Here is a 25,825-nt window from a genome sequence, read left to right as displayed (position 1 = left end):
TGTCGATAATGCTCGAATCACTGACAATCGGCATCAAGGCGATCCTTCATGGCTGTTGCGACAAGTTGGCCCCTAGCTGAAGCCTTTTAGACCATTTTCACAAGGAAAACTTCATCGTCCTTGACCATACATAGTTTAGTTCTTCCACTGGACCAATTTACACAAAGAAACCCGTCTACTGTTCCATTCCTCGATTTGGATGGCCACATCAACCTTACATTTAGTTTCCCTCAGGTCCAACAACTGCCACACGACTCTAACGTTCCCCATCTACCCGTGGTTATCCTTTTAGGTTGAATTAAGGGAAGTAATTGACTTACACAAGATTAGTAATCCCTCAACAATGTTTTGGGCCCAATTTCCTTTTTAGTTCTTTGTAACATTTTTGATACGGATCTTATTACTTTCTTTCTTGTTTCTCATCATTCTAAGATTGACTTAGAAGCTTAGGCTGGATCCAAAACCTGTCAACAAAAGAAAAGCCATGCGAACAATGGTGAAATCTCTGCCAATCCGACCTAAGTTCTCCTTCTTGTGCATTGCGACAAGTCTGCCTAGCCCATGCCATTTACACCATTTCCTCATCCGAAATGTCATCGTTTGCACCCCACCCCAACCATACTATTTCAGTTCTGGCATTGATCGAATTTACAACAAAAAACCAATCTTTTGTTTCCCTCTTCGATTTGAAGCCAACATAAACCTTACATTTTAGTTTCCTCAAATTCAAGAAGTGCCACATTCCCCTAAGGTTCCCCATCCACCGCATCGTTAAGCTTTTAGCTTGATTCAAAGGATGTAATCGAGTTGCACAAGATTTAGTCATCCCTCAACAATGTTTTCAGTTTAATTTCCTTTTTTGTTCCTCGTAACCATTTTTTTCAATCTGATCATATTAATTTTCTTGTCGTTTTCCTACATTCTAAGATTGAATTTGATGATTAGGCTTTATCAAAGACATGACACACTTCCATGTCGATAATGCTCGAATCACTGCCAATCGGCATCATGGCGATCCTTCATGGCAGTTGCGACAAGTTGGCCCCTAGCTGAAGCCTTTTAGACCATTTTCACAAGGAAAACTTCATCGTCCTTGAACATACTACTTTAGTTCTTCCACTGGACCAATTTACACAAAGAAACTCTGCTACTGTTCCATTCCTCGATTTGGATGCCCACATAAACCTTACATTTAGTTTCCCTCAGGTCCAACAACTGCCACACGACTCTAACGTTCCCCATCTACCTGTGGTTATCCTTTTAGGTTGAATTAAGGGAAGTAATTGACTTATACAAGATTAGTAATCTCTCAAGAATGTTTTGGGCCTAATTTCCTTTTTAGTTCTTTGTAACATTTTTTATACGGATCTTATTACTTTCTTTGTTGTTTCTCATCATTCTAAGATTGACTTAGAAGCTTAGGCTGGATCCAAAACCTGTCAACAAAAGAAAAGCCATGCGAATAATGCTGAAATCACTGCCAATCCGACCTAAGTTCTCCTTCTTGTGCATTGCGACAAGTCTGCCTCTAGCCCATGCCATTTAAACCATTTCCTCATCCGAAATGTCATCGTTTGCACCCCACCCCAACCATACTATTTCAGTTCTTGCATTGATCGAATTTACAACAAAAAACCAATTTTTGTTTCCCTCTTCGATTTGAAGCCAACATAAACCTTACATTTTAGTTTCCTCAAATTCAAGAAGTGCCACATTCCCCTAAGGTTCCCCATCCACCGGATCGTTAAGCTTTTAGCTTGATTCAAAGGATGTAATCGAGTTGCACAAGATTTAGTCATCCCTCAACAATGTTTTCAGTTTAATTTTTTTTTTGTTCTTCGTAACCATTTTTTTCGTTCTGATCATATTAATTTTCTTGTCGTTTTCCTACATTCTAAGACTGAATTTGATGATTAGGCTTTATCAAAGACATGACACACTTCCATGTCGATAATGCTCGAATCACTGACAATCGGCATCAAGGCGATCCTTCATGGCTGTTGCGACAAGTTGGCCCCTAGCTGAAGCCTTTTAGACCATTTTCACAAGGAAAACTTCATCGTCCTTGACCATACATAGTTTAGTTCTTCCACTGGACCAATTTACACAAAGAAACCCGTCTACTGTTCCATTCCTCGATTTGGATGGCCACATCAACCTTACATTTAGTTTCCCTCAGGTCCAACAACTGCCACACGACTCTAACGTTCCCCATCTACCCGTGGTTATCCTTTTAGGTTGAATTAAGGGAAGTAATTGACTTACACAAGATTAGTAATCCCTCAACAATGTTTTGGGCCCAATTTCCTTTTTAGTTCTTTGTAACATTTTTGATACGGATCTTATTACTTTCTTTCTTGTTTCTCATCATTCTAAGATTGACTTAGAAGCTTAGGCTGGATCCAAAACCTGTCAACAAAAGAAAAGCCATGCGAAGAATGGTGAAATCTCTGCCAATCCGACCTAAGTTCTCCTTCTTGTGCATTGCGACAAGTCTGCCTAGCCCATGCCATTTACACCATTTCCTCATCCGAAATGTCATCGTTTGCACCCCACCCCAACCATACTATTTCAGTTCTGGCATTGATCGAATTTACAACAAAAAACCAATCTTTTGTTTCCCTCTTCGATTTGAAGCCAACATAAACCTTACATTTTAGTTTCCTCAAATTCAAGAAGTGCCACATTCCCCTAAGGTTCCCCATCCACCGCATCGTTAAGCTTTTAGCTTGATTCAAAGGATGTAATCGAGTTGCACAAGATTTAGTCATCCCTCAACAATGTTTTCAGTTTAATTTCTTTTTTTGTTCTTCGTAACCATTTTTTTCATTCTGATCATATTAATTTTCTTATCGTTTTCCTACATTCTAAGATTGAATTTGATGATTAGGCTTTATCAAAGACATGACACACTTCCATGTCGATAATGCTCGAATCACTGCCAATCGGCATCAAGGGGATCCTTCCTGGCTGTTGCGACAAGTTGGCCCCTAGCTGAAGCCTTTTAGACCATTTTCACAAGGAAAACTTCATCGTCCTTGACCATACTAGTTTAGTTCTTCCACTGGACCAATTTACACAAAGAAACCCGTCTACTGTTCCATTCCTCGATTTGGATGCCCACATAAACCTTACATTTAGTTTCCCTCAGGTCCAACAAGTGCCACACGACTCTAACGTTCCCCATCTACCCGTGGTTATCCTTTTAGGTTGAATTAAGGGAAGTAATTGACTTACACAAGTTTAGTAATCCCTCAAGAATGTTTTGGGCCTAATTTCCTTTTTAGTTCTTTGTAACATTTTTGATACGGATCTTATTACTTTCTTTGTTGTTTCTCATCATTCTATGATTGACTTAGAAGTTAAGGTGGATCCAAAACCTGTCAACAAAAGAAAAGCCATGCGAATAATGCTGAAATCACCGCCAATCCGACCTAAGTTCTCCTTCTTGTGCATTGCGACAAGTCTGCCTCTAGCCCATGCCATTTACACCATTTCCTCATCCGAAATGTCATCCTTTGCACCCCACCCCAACCTTACTATTTCAGTTCTGGCATTGATCGAATTTACAACAAAAAACCAATTTTTGTTTCCCTCTTCGATTTGAAGCCAACATAAACCTTACATTTTAGTTTCCTCAAATTCAAGAAGTGCCACATTCCCCTAAGGTTCCCCATCCACCGGATCGTTAAGCTTTTAGCTGGATTCAAGGAATGTAATCGAGTTGCACAAGATTTAGTCATCCCTCAACAATGTTTTCAGTTTAATTTCTTTTTTTGTTCCTCGTAACCATTTTTTTCAATCTGATCATATTAATTTTCTTGTCGTTTTCCTACATTCTAAGATTGAATTTGATGATTAGGCTTTATCAAAGACATGACACACTTCCATGTCGATAATGCTCGAATCACTGCCAATCGGCATCATGGCGATCCTTCATGGCTGTTGCGACAAGTTGGCCCCTAGCTGAAGCCTTTTAGACCATTTTCACAAGGAAAACTTCATCGTCCTTGACCATACTACTTTAGTTCTTCCACTGGACCAATTTACACAAAGAAACTCTGCTACTGTTCCATTCCTCGATTTGGATGCCCACATAAACCTTACATTTAGTTTCCCTCAGGTCCAACAACTGCCACACGACTCTAACGTTCCCCATCTACCCGTGGTTATCCTTTTAGGTTGAATTAAGGGAAGTAATTGACTTATACAAGATTAGTAATCCCTCAAGAATGTTTTGGGCCTAATTTCCTTTTTAGTTCTTTGTAACATTTTTTATACGGATCTTATTACTTTCTTTGTTGTTTCTCATCATTCTAAGATTGACTTAGAAGCTTAGGCTGGATCCAAAACCTGTCAACAAAAGAAAAGCCATGCGAATAATGCTGAAATCACTGCCAATCCGACCTAAGTTCTCCTTCTTGTGCATTGCGACAAGTCTGCCTCTAGCCCATGCCATTTAAACCATTTCCTCATCCGAAATGTCATCGTTTGCACCCCACCCCAACCATACTATTTCAGTTCTTGCATTGATCGAATTTACAACAAAAAACCAATTTTTGTTTCCCTCTTCGATTTGAAGCCAACATAAACCTTACATTTTAGTTTCCTCAAATTCAAGAAGTGCCACATTCCCCTAAGGTTCCCCATCCACCGGATCGTTAAGCTTTTAGCTTGATTCAAAGGATGTAATCGAGTTGCACAAGATTTAGTCATCCCTCAACAATGTTTTCAGTTTAATTTTTTTTTTGTTCTTCGTAACCATTTTTTTCGTTCTGATCATATTAATTTTCTTGTCGTTTTCCTACATTCTAAGACTGAATTTGATGATTAGGCTTTATCAAAGACATGACACACTTCCATGTCGATAATGCTCGAATCACTGACAATCGGCATCAAGGCGATCCTTCATGGCTGTTGCGACAAGTTGGCCCCTAGCTGAAGCCTTTTAGACCATTTTCACAAGGAAAACTTCATCGTCCTTGACCATACATAGTTTAGTTCTTCCACTGGACCAATTTACACAAAGAAACCCGTCTACTGTTCCATTCCTCGATTTGGATGCCCACATAAACCTTACATTTAGTTTCCCTCAGGTCCAACAACTGCCACACGACTCTAACGTTCCCCATCTACCCGTGGTTATCCTTTTAGGTTGAATTAAGGGAAGTAATTGACTTACACAAGATTAGTAATCCCTCAACAACGTTTTGGGCTTAATTTCCTTTTTAGTTCTTTGTAACATTTTTCATACGGATCTTATTACTTTCTTTGTTGTTTCTCATCATTCAAAGATTGACTTAGAAGCTTAGGCTGGATCCAAAACCTGTCAACAAAAGAAAAGCCATGCGAATAATGGTGAAATCTCCGCCAATCCGACCTAAGTTCTCCTTCTTGTGCATTGCGACAAGTCTGCCTCTAGCCCATGCCATTTACACCATTTCCTCATCCGAAATGTCATCGTTTGCACCCCACCCCTACCATACTATTTCAATTCTGGCATTGATCAAATTTACAACAAAAAACCAATTTTTGTTTCCCTCTTCGATTTGAAGCCAACATAAACCTTACATTTTAGTTTCCTCAAATTCAAGAAGTGCCACATTCCCCTAAGGTTCCCCATCCACCGCATCGTTAAGCTTTTAGCTTGATTCAAAGGATGTAATCGAGTTGCACAAGATTTAGTCATCCCTCAACAATGTTTTCAGTTTAATTTCTTTTTTTGTTCTTCGTAACCATTTTTTTCAATCTGATCATATTAATTTTCTTGTCGTTTTCCTACATTCTAAGATTGAATTTGATGATTAGGCTTTATCAAAGACATGACACACTTCCATGTCGATAATGCTCGAATCACTGCCAATCGGCATCATGGCGATCCTTCATGGCTGTTGCGACAAGTTGGCCCCTGGTTGAAGCCTTTTAGACCATTTTCACAAGGAAAACTTCATCGTCCTTGACCATACTAGTTTAGTTCTTCCACTGGACCAATTTACACAAAGAAACCCGGCTACTGTTCCATTCCTTGATTTGGATGCCCACATAAACCTTACATTTAGTTTCCCTCAGGTCCAACAAGTGCCACACGACTCTAACGTTCCCCATCTACCCGTGGTTATCCTTTTAGGCTGAATTAAGGGAAGTAATTGACTTATACAAGATTAGTAATCCCTCAAGAATGTTTTGGGCCTAATTTCCTTTTTAGTTCTTTGTAACATTTTTTATACGGATCTTATTACTTTCTTTGTTGTTTCTCATCATTCTAAGATTGACTTAGAAGCTTAGGCTGGATCCAAAACCTCTCAACAAAAGAAAAGCCATGCGAATAATGGTGAAATCTCCGCCAATCCGACCTAAGTTCTCCTTCTTGTGCATTGCGACAAGTCTGCCTCTAGCCCATGCCATTTACACCATTTCCTCATCCGAAATGTCATCGTTTGCACCCCACTCCAACCATACTATTTCAGTTCTGGCATTGATCGAATTTACAACAAAAAACCAATCTTTTGTTTCCCTCTTCGATTTGAAGACAACATAAACCTTACATTTTAGTTTCCTCAAATTCAAGAAGAGCCACATTCCCCTAAGGTTCCCCATCCACCGCATCGTTAAGCTTTTAGCTTGATTCAAAGGATGTAATCGAGTTGCACAAGATTTAGTCATCCCTCAACAATGTTTTCACTTTAATTTCTTTTTTTGTTCTTCGTAACCATTTTTCTCATTCTTATCATATTAATTTTCTTGTCGTTTTCCTAATTTCTAAGACTGAATTTGATGATTAGGCTTTATCAAAGACATGACACACTTCCATGTCGATAATGCTCGAATCACTGCCAATCGGCATCAAGGCGATCCTTCATGGCTGTTGCAACAAGTTGGCCCCTAGCTGAAGCCTTTTAGACCATTTTCAAAAGGAAAACTTCATCGTCCTTGAGCATACTAGTTTAGTTCTTCCACTGGACCAATTTACACAAAGAAACCCGTCTACTGTTCCATTCCTCGATTTGGATGGCCACATCAACCTTACATTTAGTTTCCCTCAGGTCCAACAACTGCCACACGACTCTAACGTTCCCCATCTACCCGTGGTTATCCTTTTAGGTTGAATTAAGGGAAGTAATTGACTTACACAAGATTAGTAATCCCTCAACAATGTTTTGGGCCCAATTTCCTTTTTAGTTCTTTGTAACATTTTTGATACGGATCTTATTACTTTCTTTCTTGTTTCTCATCATTCTAAGATTGACTTAGAAGCTTAGGCTGGATCCAAAACCTGCCAACAAAAGAAAAGCCATGCGAATAATGGTGAAATCTCTGCCAATCCGACCTAAGTTCTCCTTCTTGTGCATTGCGACAAGTCTGCCTAGCCCATGCCATTTACACCATTTCCTCATCCGAAATGTCATCGTTTGCACCCCACCCCAACCATACTATTTCAGTTCTGGCATTGATCGAATTTACAACAAAAAACCAATCTTTTGTTTCCCTCTTCGATTTGAAGCCAACATAAACCTTACATTTTAGTTTCCTCAAATTCAAGAAGTGCCACATTCCCCTAAGGTTCCCCATCCACCGCATCGTTAAGCTTTTAGCTTGATTCAAAGGATGTAATCGAGTTGCACAAGATTTAGTCATCCCTCAACAATGTTTTCACTTTAATTTCTTTTTTTGTTCTTCGTAACCATTTTTTTCATTCTGATCATATTAATTTTCTTGTCGTTTTCCCGACATTCTAAGACTGAATTTGATGATTAGGCTTTATCAAAGACATGACACACTTCCATGTCGATAATGCTCGAATCACTGACAATCGGCATCAAGGCGATCCTTCATGGCTGTTGCGACAAGTTGGCCCCTAGCTGAAGCCTTTTAGACCATTTTCACAAGGAAAACTTCATCGTCCTTGACCATACTAGTTTAGTTCTTCCACTGGACCAATTTACACAAAGAAACCCGTCTACTGTTCCATTCCTCGATTTGGATGCCCACATAAACCTTACATTTAGTTTCCCTCAGGTCCAACAACTACCATATGACTCTAACGTTCCCCATCTACCCGTGGTTATCCTTTTAGGTTGAATTAAGGGAAGTAATTGACTTATACAAGATTAGTAATCCCTCAAGAATGTTTTGGGCCTAATTTCCTTTTTAGTTCTTTGTAACATTTTTTATACGGATCTTATTACTTTCTTTGTTGTTTCTCATCATTCTAAGATTGACTTAGAAGCTTAGGCTGGATCCAAAACCTGTCAACAAAAGAAAAGCCATGCGAATAATGCTGAAATCACTGCCAATCCGACCTAAGTTCTCCTTCTTGTGCATTGCGACAAGTCTGCCTCTAGCCCATGCCATTTAAACCATTTCCTCATCCGAAATGTCATCGTTTGCACCCCACCCCAACCATACTATTTCAGTTCTTGCATTGATCGAATTTACAACAAAAAACCAATTTTTGTTTCCCTCTTCGATTTGAAGCCAACATAAACCTTACATTTTAGTTTCCTCAAATTCAAGAAGTGCCACATTCCCCTAAGGTTCCCCATCCACCGGATCGTTAAGCTTTTAGCTTGATTCAAAGGATGTAATCGAGTTGCACAAGATTTAGTCATCCCTCAACAATGTTTTCAGTTTAATTTCTTTTTTTGTTCTTCGTAACCATTTTTTTCATTCTGATCATATTAATTTTCTTATCGTTTTCCTACATTCTAAGATTGAATTTGATGATTAGGCTTTATCAAAGACATGACACACTTCCATGTCTATAATGCTCGAATCACTGCCAATCGGCATCAAGGGGATCCTTCATGGCTGTTGCGACAAGTTGGCCCCTAGCTGAAGCCTTTTAGACCATTTTCACAAGGAAAACTTCATCGTCCTTGACCATACTAGTTTAGTTCTTCCACTGGACCAATTTACACAAAGAAACCCGTCTACTGTTCCATTCCTCGATTTGGATGCCCACATAAACCTTACATTTAGTTTCCCTCAGGTCCAACAAGTGCCACACGACTCTAACGTTCCCCATCTACCCGTGGTTATCCTTTTAGGTTGAATTAAGGGAAGTAATTGACTTACACAAGTTTAGTAATCCCTCAAGAATGTTTTGGGCCTAATTTCCTTTTTAGTTCTTTGTAACATTTTTGATACGGATCTTATTACTTTCTTTGTTGTTTCTCATCATTCTATGATTGACTTAGAAGTTAAGGTGGATCCAAAACCTGTCAACAAAAGAAAAGCCATGCGAATAATGCTGAAATCACCGCCAATCCGACCTAAGTTCTCCTTCTTGTGCATTGCGACAAGTCTGCCTCTAGCCCATGCCATTTACACCATTTCCTCATCCGAAATGTCATCCTTTGCACCCCACCCCAACCTTACTATTTCAGTTCTGGCATTGATCGAATTTACAACAAAAAACCAATTTTTGTTTCCCTCTTCGATTTGAAGCCAACATAAACCTTACATTTTAGTTTCCTCAAATTCAAGAAGTGCCACATTCCCCTAAGGTTCCCCATCCACCGGATCGTTAAGCTTTTAGCTGGATTCAAAGGATGTAATCGAGTTGCACAAGATTTAGTCATCCCTCAACAATGTTTTCAGTTTAATTTCTTTTTTTGTTCCTCGTAACCATTTTTTTCAATCTGATCATATTAATTTTCTTGTCGTTTTCCTACATTCTAAGATTGAATTTGATGATTAGGCTTTATCAAAGACATGACACACTTCCATGTCGATAATGCTCGAATCACTGCCAATCGGCATCATGGCGATCCTTCATGGCTGTTGCGACAAGTTGGCCCCTAGCTGAAGCCTTTTAGACCATTTTCACAAGGAAAACTTCATCGTCCTTGACCATACTACTTTAGTTCTTCCACTGGACCAATTTACACAAAGAAACTCTGCTACTGTTCCATTCCTCGATTTGGATGCCCACATAAACCTTACATTTAGTTTCCCTCAGGTCCAACAAGTGCCACACGACTCTAACGTTCCCCATCTACCCGTGGTTATCCTTTTAGGTTGAATTAAGGGAAGTAATTGACTTATACAAGATTAGTAATCCCTCAAGAATGTTTTGGGCCTAATTTCCTTTTTAGTTCTTTGTAACATTTTTTATACGGATCTTATTACTTTCTTTGTTGTTTCTCATCATTCTAAGATTGACTTAGAAGCTTAGGCTGGATCCAAAACCTGTCAACAAAAGAAAAGCCATGCGAATAATGCTGAAATCACTGCCAATCCGACCTAAGTTCTCCTTCTTGTGCATTGCGACAAGTCTGCCTCTAGCCCATGCCATTTAAACCATTTCCTCATCCGAAATGTCATCGTTTGCACCCCACCCCAACCATACTATTTCAGTTCTTGCATTGATCGAATTTACAACAAAAAACCAATTTTTGTTTCCCTCTTCGATTTGAAGCCAACATAAACCTTACATTTTAGTTTCCTCAAATTCAAGAAGTGCCACATTCCCCTAAGGTTCCCCATCCACCGGATCGTTAAGCTTTTAGCTTGATTCAAAGGATGTAATCGAGTTGCACAAGATTTAGTCATCCCTCAACAATGTTTTCAGTTTAATTTTTTTTTTGTTCTTCGTAACCATTTTTTTCGTTCTGATCATATTAATTTTCTTGTCGTTTTCCTACATTCTAAGACTGAATTTGATGATTAGGCTTTATCAAAGACATGACACACTTCCATGTCGATAATGCTCGAATCACTGACAATCGGCATCAAGGCGATCCTTCATGGCTGTTGCGACAAGTTGGCCCCTAGCTGAAGCCTTTTAGACCATTTTCACAAGGAAAACTTCATCGTCCTTGACCATACATAGTTTAGTTCTTCCACTGGACCAATTTACACAAAGAAACCCGTCTACTGTTCCATTCCTCGATTTGGATGCCCACATAAACCTTACATTTAGTTTCCCTCAGGTCCAACAACTGCCACACGACTCTAACGTTCCCCATCTACCCGTGGTTATCCTTTTAGGTTGAATTAAGGGAAGTAATTGACTTACACAAGATTAGTAATCCCTCAACAACGTTTTGGGCTTAATTTCCTTTTTAGTTCTTTGTAACATTTTTCATACGGATCTTATTACTTTCTTTGTTGTTTCTCATCATTCAAAGATTGACTTAGAAGCTTAGGCTGGATCCAAAACCTGTCAACAAAAGAAAAGCCATGCGAATAATGGTGAAATCTCCGCCAATCCGACCTAAGTTCTCCTTCTTGTGCATTGCGACAAGTCTGCCTCTAGCCCATGCCATTTACACCATTTCCTCATCCGAAATGTCATCGTTTGCACCCCACCCCTACCATACTATTTCAATTCTGGCATTGATCAAATTTACAACAAAAAACCAATTTTTGTTTCCCTCTTCGATTTGAAGCCAACATAAACCTTACATTTTAGTTTCCTCAAATTCAAGAAGTGCCACATTCCCCTAAGGTTCCCCATCCACCGCATCGTTAAGCTTTTAGCTTGATTCAAAGGATGTAATCGAGTTGCACAAGATTTAGTCATCCCTCAACAATGTTTTCAGTTTAATTTCTTTTTTTGTTCTTCGTAACCATTTTTTTCAATCTGATCATATTAATTTTCTTGTCGTTTTCCTACATTCTAAGATTGAATTTGATGATTAGGCTTTATCAAAGACATGACACACTTCCATGTCGATAATGCTCGAATCACTGCCAATCGGCATCATGGCGATCCTTCATGGCTGTTGCGACAAGTTGGCCCCTGGTTGAAGCCTTTTAGACCATTTTCACAAGGAAAACTTCATCGTCCTTGACCATACTAGTTTAGTTCTTCCACTGGACCAATTTACACAAAGAAACCCGGCTACTGTTCCATTCCTTGATTTGGATGCCCACATAAACCTTACATTTAGTTTCCCTCAGGTCCAACAAGTGCCACACGACTCTAACGTTCCCCATCTACCCGTGGTTATCCTTTTAGGCTGAATTAAGGGAAGTAATTGACTTATACAAGATTAGTAATCCCTCAAGAATGTTTTGGGCCTAATTTCCTTTTTAGTTCTTTGTAACATTTTTTATACGGATCTTATTACTTTCTTTGTTGTTTCTCATCATTCTAAGATTGACTTAGAAGCTTAGGCTGGATCCAAAACCTCTCAACAAAAGAAAACCCATGCGAATAATGGTGAAATCTCCGCCAATCCGACCTAAGTTCTCCTTCTTGTGCATTGCGACAAGTCTGCCTCTAGCCCATGCCATTTACACCATTTCCTCATCCGAAATGTCATCGTTTGCACCCCACTCCAACCATACTATTTCAGTTCTGGCATTGATCGAATTTACAACAAAAAACCAATCTTTTGTTTCCCTCTTCGATTTGAAGACAACATAAACCTTACATTTTAGTTTCCTCAAATTCAAGAAGAGCCACATTCCCCTAAGGTTCCCCATCCACCGCATCGTTAAGCTTTTAGCTTGATTCAAAGGATGTAATCGAGTTGCACAAGATTTAGTCATCCCTCAACAATGTTTTCACTTTAATTTCTTTTTTTGTTCTTCGTAACCATTTTTCTCATTCTTATCATATTAATTTTCTTGTCGTTTTCCTAATTTCTAAGACTGAATTTGATGATTAGGCTTTATCAAAGACATGACACACTTCCATGTCGATAATGCTCGAATCACTGCCAATCGGCATCAAGGCGATCCTTCATGGCTGTTGCAACAAGTTGGCCCCTAGCTGAAGCCTTTTAGACCATTTTCAAAAGGAAAACTTCATCGTCCTTGAGCATACTAGTTTAGTTCTTCCACTGGACCAATTTACACAAAGAAACCCGTCTACTGTTCCATTCCTCGATTTGGATGGCCACATCAACCTTACATTTAGTTTCCCTCAGGTCCAACAACTGCCACACGACTCTAACGTTCCCCATCTACCCGTGGTTATCCTTTTAGGTTGAATTAAGGGAAGTAATTGACTTACACAAGATTAGTAATCCCTCAACAATGTTTTGGGCCCAATTTCCTTTTTAGTTCTTTGTAACATTTTTGATACGGATCTTATTACTTTCTTTCTTGTTTCTCATCATTCTAAGATTGACTTAGAAGCTTAGGCTGGATCCAAAACCTGCCAACAAAAGAAAAGCCATGCGAATAATGGTGAAATCTCTGCCAATCCGACCTAAGTTCTCCTTCTTGTGCATTGCGACAAGTCTGCCTAGCCCATGCCATTTACACCATTTCCTCATCCGAAATGTCATCGTTTGCACCCCACCCCAACCATACTATTTCAGTTCTGGCATTGATCGAATTTACAACAAAAAACCAATCTTTTGTTTCCCTCTTCGATTTGAAGCCAACATAAACCTTACATTTTAGTTTCCTCAAATTCAAGAAGTGCCACATTCCCCTAAGGTTCCCCATCCACCGCATCGTTAAGCTTTTAGCTTGATTCAAAGGATGTAATCGAGTTGCACAAGATTTAGTCATCCCTCAACAATGTTTTCACTTTAATTTCTTTTTTTGTTCTTCGTAACCATTTTTTTCATTCTGATCATATTAATTTTCTTGTCGTTTTCCCGACATTCTAAGACTGAATTTGATGATTAGGCTTTATCAAAGACATGACACACTTCCATGTCGATAATGCTCGAATCACTGACAATCGGCATCAAGGCGATCCTTCATGGCTGTTGCGACAAGTTGGCCCCTAGCTGAAGCCTTTTAGACCATTTTCACAAGGAAAACTTCATCGTCCTTGACCATACTAGTTTAGTTCTTCCACTGGACCAATTTACACAAAGAAACCCGTCTACTGTTCCATTCCTCGATTTGGATGCCCACATAAACCTTACATTTAGTTTCCCTCAGGTCCAACAACTACCATATGACTCTAACGTTCCCCATCTACCCGTGGTTATCCTTTTAGGTTGAATTAAGGGAAGTAATTGACTTATACAAGATTAGTAATCCCTCAAGAATGTTTTGGGCCTAATTTCCTTTTTAGTTCTTTGTAACATTTTTTATACGGATCTTATTACTTTCTTTGTTGTTTCTCATCATTCTAAGATTGACTTAGAAGCTTAGGCTGGATCCAAAACCTGTCAACAAAAGAAAAGCCATGCGAATAATGCTGAAATCACTGCCAATCCGACCTAAGTTCTCCTTCTTGTGCATTGCGACAAGTCTGCCTCTAGCCCATGCCATTTAAACCATTTCCTCATCCGAAATGTCATCGTTTGCACCCCACCCCAACCATACTATTTCAGTTCTTGCATTGATCGAATTTACAACAAAAAACCAATTTTTGTTTCCCTCTTCGATTTGAAGCCAACATAAACCTTACATTTTAGTTTCCTCAAATTCAAGAAGTGCCACATTCCCCTAAGGTTCCCCATCCACCGGATCGTTAAGCTTTTAGCTTGATTCAAAGGATGTAATCGAGTTGCACAAGATTTAGTCATCCCTCAACAATGTTTTCAGTTTAATTTCTTTTTTTGTTCTTCGTAACCATTTTTTTCATTCTGATCATATTAATTTTCTTATCGTTTTCCTACATTCTAAGATTGAATTTGATGATTAGGCTTTATCAAAGACATGACACACTTCCATGTCTATAATGCTCGAATCACTGCCAATCGGCATCAAGGGGATCCTTCATGGCTGTTGCGACAAGTTGGCCCCTAGCTGAAGCCTTTTAGACCATTTTCACAAGGAAAACTTCATCGTCCTTGACCATACTAGTTTAGTTCTTCCACTGGACCAATTTACACAAAGAAACCCGTCTACTGTTCCATTCCTCGATTTGGATGCCCACATAAACCTTACATTTAGTTTCCCTCAGGTCCAACAAGTGCCACACGACTCTAACGTTCCCCATCTACCCGTGGTTATCCTTTTAGGTTGAATTAAGGGAAGTAATTGACTTACACAAGTTTAGTAATCCCTCAAGAATGTTTTGGGCCTAATTTCCTTTTTAGTTCTTTGTAACATTTTTGATACGGATCTTATTACTTTCTTTGTTGTTTCTCATCATTCTATGATTGACTTAGAAGTTAAGGTGGATCCAAAACCTGTCAACAAAAGAAAAGCCATGCGAATAATGCTGAAATCACCGCCAATCCGACCTAAGTTCTCCTTCTTGTGCATTGCGACAAGTCTGCCTCTAGCCCATGCCATTTACACCATTTCCTCATCCGAAATGTCATCCTTTGCACCCCACCCCAACCTTACTATTTCAGTTCTGGCATTGATCGAATTTACAACAAAAAACCAATTTTTGTTTCCCTCTTCGATTTGAAGCCAACATAAACCTTACATTTTAGTTTCCTCAAATTCAAGAAGTGCCACATTCCCCTAAGGTTCCCCATCCACCGGATCGTTAAGCTTTTAGCTGGATTCAAAGGATGTAATCGAGTTGCACAAGATTTAGTCATCCCTCAACAATGTTTTCAGTTTAATTTCTTTTTTTGTTCCTCGTAACCATTTTTTTCAATCTGATCATATTAATTTTCTTGTCGTTTTCCTACATTCTAAGATTGAATTTGATGATTAGGCTTTATCAAAGACATGACACACTTCCATGTCGATAATGCTTGAATCACTGCCAATCGGCATCATGGCGATCCTTCATGGCTGTTGCGACAAGTTGGCCCCTAGCTGAAGCCTTTTAGACCATTTTCACAAGGAAAACTTCATCGTCCTTGACCATACTACTTTAGTTCTTCCACTGGACCAATTTACACAAAGAAACTCTACTACTGTTCCATTCCTCGATTTGGATGCCCACATAAACCTTACATTTAGTTTCCCTCAGGTCCAACAAGTGCCACACGACTCTAACGTTCCCCATCTACCCGTGGTTATCCTTTTAGGTTGAATTAAGGGAAGTAATTGACTTATACAAGATTAGTAATCCCTCAAGAATGTTTTGGGCCTAATTTCCTTTTTAGTTCTTTGTAACATTTTTTATACGGATCTTATTACTTTCTTTGTTGTTTCTCATCATTCTAAGATTGACTTAGAAGCTTAGGCTGGATCCAAAACCTGTCAACAAAAGAAAAGCCATGCGAATAATGCTGAAATCACTGCCAATCCGACCTAAGTTCTCCTTCTTGTGCATTGCGACAAGTCTGCCTCTAGCCCATGCCATTTAAACCATTTCCTCATCCGAAATGTCATCGTTTGCACCCCACCCCAACCATACTATTTCAGTTCTTGCATTGATCGAATTTACAACAAAAAACCAATTTTTGTTTCCCTCTTCGATTTGAAGCCAACATAAACCTTACATTTTAGTTTCCTCAAATTCAAGAAGTGCCACATTCCCCTAAGGTTCCCCATCCACCGGATCGTTAAGCTTTTAGCTTGATTCAAAGGATGTAATCGAGTTGCACAAGATTTAGTCATCCCTCAACAATGTTTTCAGTTTAATTTTTTTTTTGTTCTTCGTAACCATTTTTTTCGTTCTGATCATATTAATTTTCTTGTCGTTTTCCTACATTCTAAGACTGAATTTGATGATTAGGCTTTATCAAAGACATGACACACTTCCATGTCGATAATGCTCGAATCACTGACAATCGGCATCAAGGCGATCCTTCATGGCTGTTGCGACAAGTTGGCCCCTAGCTGAAGCCTTTTAGACCATTTTCACAAGGAAAACTTCATCGTCCTTGACCATACATAGTTTAGTTCTTCCACTGGACCAATTTACACAAAGAAACCCGTCTACTGTTCCATTCCTCGATTTGGATGCCCACATAAACCTTACATTTAGTTTCCCTCAGGTCCAACAACTGCCACACGACTCTAACGTTCCCCATCTACCCGTGGTTATCCTTTTAGGTTGAATTAAGGGAAGTAATTGACTTACACAAGATTAGTAATCCCTCAACAACGTTTTGGGCTTAATTTCCTTTTTAGTTCTTTGTAACATTTTTCATACGGATCTTATTACTTTCTTTGTTGTTTCTCATCATTCAAAGATTGACTTAGAAGCTTAGGCTGGATCCAAAACCTGTCAACAAAAGAAAAGCCATGCGAATAATGGTGAAATCTCCGCCAATCCGACCTAAGTTCTCCTTCTTGTGCATTGCGACAAGTCTGCCTCTAGCCCATGCCATTTACACCATTTCCTCATCCGAAATGTCATCGTTTGCACCCCACCCCTACCATACTATTTCAATTCTGGCATTGATCAAATTTACAACAAAAAACCAATTTTTGTTTCCCTCTTCGATTTGAAGCCAACATAAACCTTACATTTTAGTTTCCTCAAATTCAAGAAGTGCCACATTCCCCTAAGGTTCCCCATCCACCGCATCGTTAAGCTTTTAGCTTGATTCAAAGGATGTAATCGAGTTGCACAAGATTTAGTCATCCCTCAACAATGTTTTCAGTTTAATTTCTTTTTTTGTTCTTCGTAACCATTTTTTTCAATCTGATCATATTAATTTTCTTGTCGTTTTCCTACATTCTAAGATTGAATTTGATGATTAGGCTTTATCAAAGACATGACACACTTCCATGTCGATAATGCTCGAATCACTGCCAATCGGCATCATGGCGATCCTTCATGGCTGTTGCGACAAGTTGGCCCCTGGTTGAAGCCTTTTAGACCATTTTCACAAGGAAAACTTCATCGTCCTTGACCATACTAGTTTAGTTCTTCCACTGGACCAATTTACACAAAGAAACCCGGCTACTGTTCCATTCCTTGATTTGGATGCCCACATAAACCTTACATTTAGTTTCCCTCAGGTCCAACAAGTGCCACACGACTCTAACGTTCCCCATCTACCCGTGGTTATCCTTTTAGGCTGAATTAAGGGAAGTAATTGACTTATACAAGATTAGTAATCCCTCAAGAATGTTTTGGGCCTAATTTCCTTTTTAGTTCTTTGTAACATTTTTTATACGGATCTTATTACTTTCTTTGTTGTTTCTCATCATTCTAAGATTGACTTAGAAGCTTAGGCTGGATCCAAAACCTCTCAACAAAAGAAAAGCCATGCGAATAATGGTGAAATCTCCGCCAATCCGACCTAAGTTCTCCTTCTTGTGCATTGCGACAAGTCTGCCTCTAGCCCATGCCATTTACACCATTTCCTCATCCGAAATGTCATCGTTTGCACCCCACTCCAACCATACTATTTCAGTTCTGGCATTGATCGAATTTACAACAAAAAACCAATCTTTTGTTTCCCTCTTCGATTTGAAGACAACATAAACCTTACATTTTAGTTTCCTCAAATTCAAGAAGAGCCACATTCCCCTAAGGTTCCCCATCCACCGCATCGTTAAGCTTTTAGCTTGATTCAAAGGATGTAATCGAGTTGCACAAGATTTAGTCATCCCTCAACAATGTTTTCACTTTAATTTCTTTATTTGTTCTTCGTAACCATTTTTCTCATTCTTATCATATTAATTTTCTTGTCGTTTTCCTAATTTCTAAGACTGAATTTGATGATTAGGCTTTATCAAAGACATGACACACTTCCATGTCGATAATGCTCGAATCACTGCCAATCGGCATCAAGGCGATCCTTCATGGCTGTTGCAACAAGTTGGCCCCTAGCTGAAGCCTTTTAGACCATTTTCAAAAGGAAAACTTCATCGTCCTTGAGCATACTAGTTTAGTTCTTCCACTGGACCAATTTACACAAAGAAACCCGTCTACTGTTCCATTCCTCGATTTGGATGGCCACATCAACCTTACATTTAGTTTCCCTCAGGTCCAACAACTGCCACACGACTCTAACGTTCCCCATCTACCCGTGGTTATCCTTTTAGGTTGAATTAAGGGAAGTAATTGACTTACACAAGATTAGTAATCCCTCAACAATGTTTTGGGCCCAATTTCCTTTTTAGTTCTTTGTAACATTTTTGATACGGATCTTATTACTTTCTTTCTTGTTTCTCATCATTCTAAGATTGACTTAGAAGCTTAGGCTGGATCCAAAACCTGCCAACAAAAGAAAAGCCATGCGAATAATGGTGAAATCTCTGCCAATCCGACCTAAGTTCTCCTTCTTGTGCATTGCGACAAGTCTGCCTAGCCCATGCCATTTACACCATTTCCTCATCCGAAATGTCATCGTTTGCACCCCACCCCAACCATACTATTTCAGTTCTGGCATTGATCGAATTTACAACAAAAAACCAATCTTTTGTTTCCCTCTTCGATTTGAAGCCAACATAAACCTTACATTTTAGTTTCCTCAAATTCAAGAAGTGCCACATTCCCCTAAGGTTCCCCATCCACCGCATCGTTAAGCTTTTAGCTTGATTCAAAGGATGTAATCGAGTTGCACAAGATTTAGTCATCCCTCAACAATGTTTTCACTTTAATTTCTTTTTTTGTTCTTCGTAACCATTTTTTTCATTCTGATCATATTAATTTTCTTGTCGTTTTCCCGACATTCTAAGACTGAATTTGATGATTAGGCTTTATCAAAGACATGACACACTTCCATGTCGATAATGCTCGAATCACTGACAATCGGCATCAAGGCGATCCTTCATGGCTGTTGCGACAAGTTGGCCCCTAGCTGAAGCCTTTTAGACCATTTTCACAAGGAAAACTTCATCGTCCTTGACCATACTAGTTTAGTTCTTCCACTGGACCAATTTACACAAAGAAACCCGTCTACTGTTCCATTCCTCGATTTGGATGCCCACATAAACCTTACATTTAGTTTCCCTCAGGTCCAACAACTACCATATGACTCTAACGTTCCCCATCTACCCGTGGTTATCCTTTTAGGTTGAATTAAGGGAAGTAATTGACTTATACAAGATTAGTAATCCCTCAAGAATGTTTTGGGCCTAATTTCCTTTTTAGTTCTTTGTAACATTTTTTATACGGATCTTATTACTTTCTTTGTTGTTTCTCATCATTCTAAGATTGACTTAGAAGCTTAGGCTGGATCCAAAACCTGTCAACAAAAGAAAAGCCATGCGAATAATGCTGAAATCACTGCCAATCCGACCTAAGTTCTCCTTCTTGTGCATTGCGACAAGTCTGCCTCTAGCCCATGCCATTTAAACCATTTCCTCATCCGAAATGTCATCGTTTGCACCCCACCCCAACCATACTATTTCAGTTCTTGCATTGATCGAATTTACAACAAAAAACCAATTTTTGTTTCCCTCTTCGATTTGAAGCCAACATAAACCTTACATTTTAGTTTCCTCAAATTCAAGAAGTGCCACATTCCCCTAAGGTTCCCCATCCACCGGATCGTTAAGCTTTTAGCTTGATTCAAAGGATGTAATCGAGTTGCACAAGATTTAGTCATCCCTCAACAATGTTTTCAGTTTAATTTTTTTTTTGTTCTTCGTAACCATTTTTTTCGTTCTGATCATATTAATTTTCTTGTCGTTTTCCTACATTCTAAGACTGAATTTGATGATTAGGCTTTATCAAAGACATGACACACTTCCATGTCGATAATGCTCGAATCACTGCCAATCGGCATCAAGGCGATCCTTCATGGCTGTTGCAACAAGTTGGCCCCTAGCTGAAGCCTTTTAGACCATTTTCAAAAGGAAAACTTCATCGTCCTTGAGCATACTAGTTTAGTTCTTCCACTGGACCAATTTACACAAAGAAACCCGTCTACTGTTCCATTCCTCGATTTGGATGCCCACATCAACCTTACATTTAGTTTCCCTCAGGTCCAACAACTGCCACAAGACTCTAACGTTCCCCATCTACCCGTGGTTATCCTTTTAGGTTGAATTAAGGGAAGTAATTGACTTACACAAGATTAGTAATCCCTCAACAATGTTTTGGGCCCAATTTCCTTTTTAGTTCTTTGTAACATTTTTGATACGGATCTTATTACTTTCTTTCTTGTTTCTCATCATTCTAAGATTGACTTAGAAGCTTAGGCTGGATCCAAAACCTGCCAACAAAAGAAAAGCCATGCGAATAATGGTGAAATCTCTGCCAATCCGACCTAAGTTCTCCTTCTTGTGCATTGCGACAAGTCTGCCTAGCCCATGCCATTTACACCATTTCCTCATCCGAAATGTCATCGTTTGCACCCCACCCCAACCATACTATTTCAGTTCTGGCATTGATCGAATTTACAACAAAAAACCAATCTTTTGTTTCCCTCTTCGATTTGAAGCCAACATAAACCTTACATTTTAGTTTCCTCAAATTCAAGAAGTGCCACATTCCCCTAAGGTTCCCCATCCACCGCATCGTTAAGCTTTTAGCTTGATTCAAAGGATGTAATCGAGTTGCACAAGATTTAGTCATCCCTCAACAATGTTTTCACTTTAATTTCTTTTTTTGTTCTTCGTAACCATTTTTTTCATTCTGATCATATTAATTTTCTTGTCGTTTTCCCGACATTCTAAGACTGAATTTGATGATTAGGCTTTATCAAAGACATGACACACTTCCATGTCGATAATGCTCGAATCACTGACAATCGGCATCAAGGCGATCCTTCATGGCTGTTGCGACAAGTTGGCCCCTAGCTGAAGCCTTTTAGACCATTTTCACAAGGAAAACTTCATCGTCCTTGACCATACTAGTTTAGTTCTTCCACTGGACCAATTTACACAAAGAAACCCGTCTACTGTTCCATTCCTCGATTTGGATGCCCACATAAACCTTACATTTAGTTTCCCTCAGGTCCAACAACTACCACATGACTCTAACGTTCCCCATCTACCCGTGGTTATCCTTTTAGGTTGAATTAAGGGAAGTAATTGACTTATACAAGATTAGTAATCCCTCAAGAATGTTTTGGGCCTAATTTCCTTTTTAGTTCTTTGTAACATTTTTTATACGGATCTTATTACTTTCTTTGTTGTTTCTCATCATTCTAAGATTGACTTAGAAGCTTAGGCTGGATCCAAAACCTGTCAACAAAAGAAAAGCCATGCGAATAATGCTGAAATCACTGCCAATCCGACCTAAGTTCTCCTTCTTGTGCATTGCGACAAGTCTGCCTCTAGCCCATGCCATTTAAACCATTTCCTCATCCGAAATGTCATCGTTTGCACCCCACCCCAACCATACTATTTCAGTTCTTGCATTGATCGAATTTACAACAAAAAACCAATTTTTGTTTCCCTCTTCGATTTGAAGCCAACATAAACCTTACATTTTAGTTTCCTCAAATTCAAGAAGTGCCACATTCCCCTAAGGTTCCCCATCCACCGGATCGTTAAGCTTTTAGCTTGATTCAAAGGATGTAATCGAGTTGCACAAGATTTAGTCATCCCTCAACAATGTTTTCAGTTTAATTTTTTTTTTGTTCTTCGTAACCATTTTTTTCGTTCTGATCATATTAATTTTCTTGTCGTTTTCCTACATTCTAAGACTGAATTTGATGATTAGGCTTTATCAAAGACATGACACACTTCCATGTCGATAATGCTCGAATCACTGACAATCGGCATCAAGGCGATCCTTCATGGCTGTTGCGACAAGTTGGCCCCTAGCTGAAGCCTTTTAGACCATTTTCACAAGGAAAACTTCATCGTCCTTGACCATACATAGTTTAGTTCTTCCACTGGACCAATTTACACAAAGAAACCCGTCTACTGTTCCATTCCTCGATTTGGATGCCCACATAAACCTTACATTTAGTTTCCCTCAGGTCCAACAACTGCCACACGACTCTAACGTTCCCCATCTACCCGTGGTTATCCTTTTAGGTTGAATTAAGGGAAGTAATTGACTTACACAAGATTAGTAATCCCTCAACAACGTTTTGGGCTTAATTTCCTTTTTAGTTCTTTGTAACATTTTTCATACGGATCTTATTACTTTCTTTGTTGTTTCTCATCATTCAAAGATTGACTTAGAAGCTTAGGCTGGATCCAAAACCTGTCAACAAAAGAAAAGCCATGCGAATAATGGTGAAATCTCCGCCAATCCGACCTAAGTTCTCCTTCTTGTGCATTGCGACAAGTCTGCCTCTAGCCCATGCCATTTACACCATTTCCTCATCCGAAATGTCATCGTTTGCACCCCACCCCTACCATACTATTTCAATTCTGGCATTGATCAAATTTACAACAAAAAACCAATTTTTGTTTCCCTCTTCGATTTGAAGCCAACATAAACCTTACATTTTAGTTTCCTCAAATTCAAGAAGTGCCACATTCCCCTAAGGTTCCCCATCCACCGCATCGTTACGCTTTTAGCTTGATTCAAAGGATGTAATCGAGTTGCACAAGATTTAGTCATCCCTCAACAATGTTTTCAGTTTAATTTCTTTTTTTGTTCTTCGTAACCATTTTTTTCAATCTGATCATATTAATTTTCTTGTCGTTTTCCTACATTCTAAGATTGAATTTGATGATTAGGCTTTATCAAAGACATGACACACTTCCATGTCGATAATGCTCGAATCACTGCCAATGGGCATCATGGCGATCCTTCATGGCTGTTGCGACAAGTTGGCCCCTGGTTGAAGCCTTTTAGACCATTTTCACAAGGAAAACTTCATCGTCCTTGACCATACTAGTTTAGTTCTTCCACTGGACCAATTTACACAAAGAAACCCGGCTACTGTTCCATTCCTTGATTTGGATGCCCACATAAACCTTACATTTAGTTTCCCTCAGGTCCAACAAGTGCCACACGACTCTAACGTTCCCCATCTACCCGTGGTTATCCTTTTAGGTTGAATTAAGGGAAGTAATTGACTTATACAAGATTAGTAATCCCTCAAGAATGTTTTGGGCCTAATTTCCTTTTTAGTTCTTTGTAACATTTTTTATACGGATCTTATTACTTTCTTTGTTGTTTCTCATCATTCTAAGATTGACTTAGAAGCTTAGGCTGGATCCAAAACCTCTCAACAAAAGAAAAGCCATGCGAATAATGGTGAAATCTCCGCCAATCCGACCTAAGTTCTCCTTCTTGTGCATTGCGACAAGTCTGCCTCTAGCCCATGCCATTTACACCATTTCCTCATCCGAAATGTCATCGTTTGCACCCCACTCCAACCATACTATTTCAGTTCTGGCATTGATCGAATTTACAACAAAAAACCAATCTTTTGTTTCCCTCTTCGATTTGAAGACAACATAAACCTTACATTTTAGTTTCCTCAAATTCAAGAAGAGCCACATTCCCCTAAGGTTCCCCATCCACCGCATCGTTAAGCTTTTAGCTTGATTCAAAGGATGTAATCGAGTTGCACAAGATTTAGTCATCCCTCAACAATGTTTTCACTTTAATTTCTTTTTTTGTTCTTCGTAACCATTTTTCTCATTCTTATCATATTAATTTTCTTGTCGTTTTCCTAATTTCTAAGACTGAATTTGATGATTAGGCTTTATCAAAGACATGACACACTTCCATGTCGATAATGCTCGAATCACTGCCAATCGGCATCAAGGCGATCCTTCATGGCTGTTGCAACAAGTTGGCCCCTAGCTGAAGCCTTTTAGACCATTTTCAAAAGGAAAACTTCATCGTCCTTGAGCATACTAGTTTAGTTCTTCCACTGGACCAATTTACACAAAGAAACCCGTCTACTGTTCCATTCCTCGATTTGGATGCCCACATCAACCTTACATTTAGTTTCCCTCAGGTCCAACAACTGCCACACGACTCTAACGTTCCCCATCTACCCGTGGTTATCCTTTTAGGTTGAATTAAGGGAAGTAATTGACTTACACAAGATTAGTAATCCCTCAACAATGTTTTGGGCCCAATTTCCTTTTTAGTTCTTTGTAACATTTTTGATACGGATCTTATTACTTTCTTTCTTGTTTCTCATCATTCTAAGATTGACTTAGAAGCTTAGGCTGGATCCAAAACCTGCCAACAAAAGAAAAGCCATGCGAATAATGGTGAAATCTCTGCCAATCCGACCTAAGTTCTCCTTCTTGTGCATTGCGACAAGTCTGCCTAGCCCATGCCATTTACACCATTTCCTCATCCGAAATGTCATCGTTTGCACCCCACCCCAACCATACTATTTCAGTTCTGGCATTGATCGAATTTACAACAAAAAACCAATCTTTTGTTTCCCTCTTCGATTTGAAGCCAACATAAACCTTACATTTTAGTTTCCTCAAATTCAAGAAGTGCCACATTCCCCTAAGGTTCCCCATCCACCGCATCGTTAAGCTTTTAGCTTGATTCAAAGGATGTAATCGAGTTGCACAAGATTTAGTCATCCCTCAACAATGTTTTCACTTTAATTTCTTTTTTTGTTCTTCGTAACCATTTTTTTCATTCTGATCATATTAATTTTCTTGTCGTTTTCCCGACATTCTAAGACTGAATTTGATGATTAGGCTTTATCAAAGACATGACACACTTCCATGTCGATAATGCTCGAATCACTGACAATCGGCATCAAGGCGATCCTTCATGGCTGTTGCGACAAGTTGGCCCCTAGCTGAAGCCTTTTAGACCATTTTCACAAGGAAAACTTCATCGTCCTTGACCATACTAGTTTAGTTCTTCCACTGGACCAATTTACACAAAGAAACCCGTCTACTGTTCCATTCCTCGATTTGGATGCCCACATAAACCTTACATTTAGTTTCCCTCAGGTCCAACAACTACCACATGACTCTAACGTTCCCCATCTACCCGTGGTTATCCTTTTAGGTTGAATTAAGGGAAGTAATTGACTTATACAAGATTAGTAATCCCTCAAGAATGTTTTGGGCCTAATTTCCTTTTTAGTTCTTTGTAACATTTTTTATACGGATCTTATTACTTTCTTTGTTGTTTCTCATCATTCTAAGATTGACTTAGAAGCTTAGGCTGGATCCAAAACCTGTCAACAAAAGAAAAGCCATGCGAATAATGCTGAAATCACTGCCAATCCGACCTAAGTTCTCC

The sequence above is a fragment of the Carya illinoinensis genome, chromosome 7, assembly GCF_018687715.1.
Source record: "Carya illinoinensis cultivar Pawnee chromosome 7, C.illinoinensisPawnee_v1, whole genome shotgun sequence".
Lineage (NCBI taxonomy): Eukaryota > Viridiplantae > Streptophyta > Magnoliopsida > Fagales > Juglandaceae > Carya > Carya illinoinensis.
The sequence above is the reverse complement of the archived record's forward strand: the minus strand, read 5'-3'. Positions refer to the sequence as shown.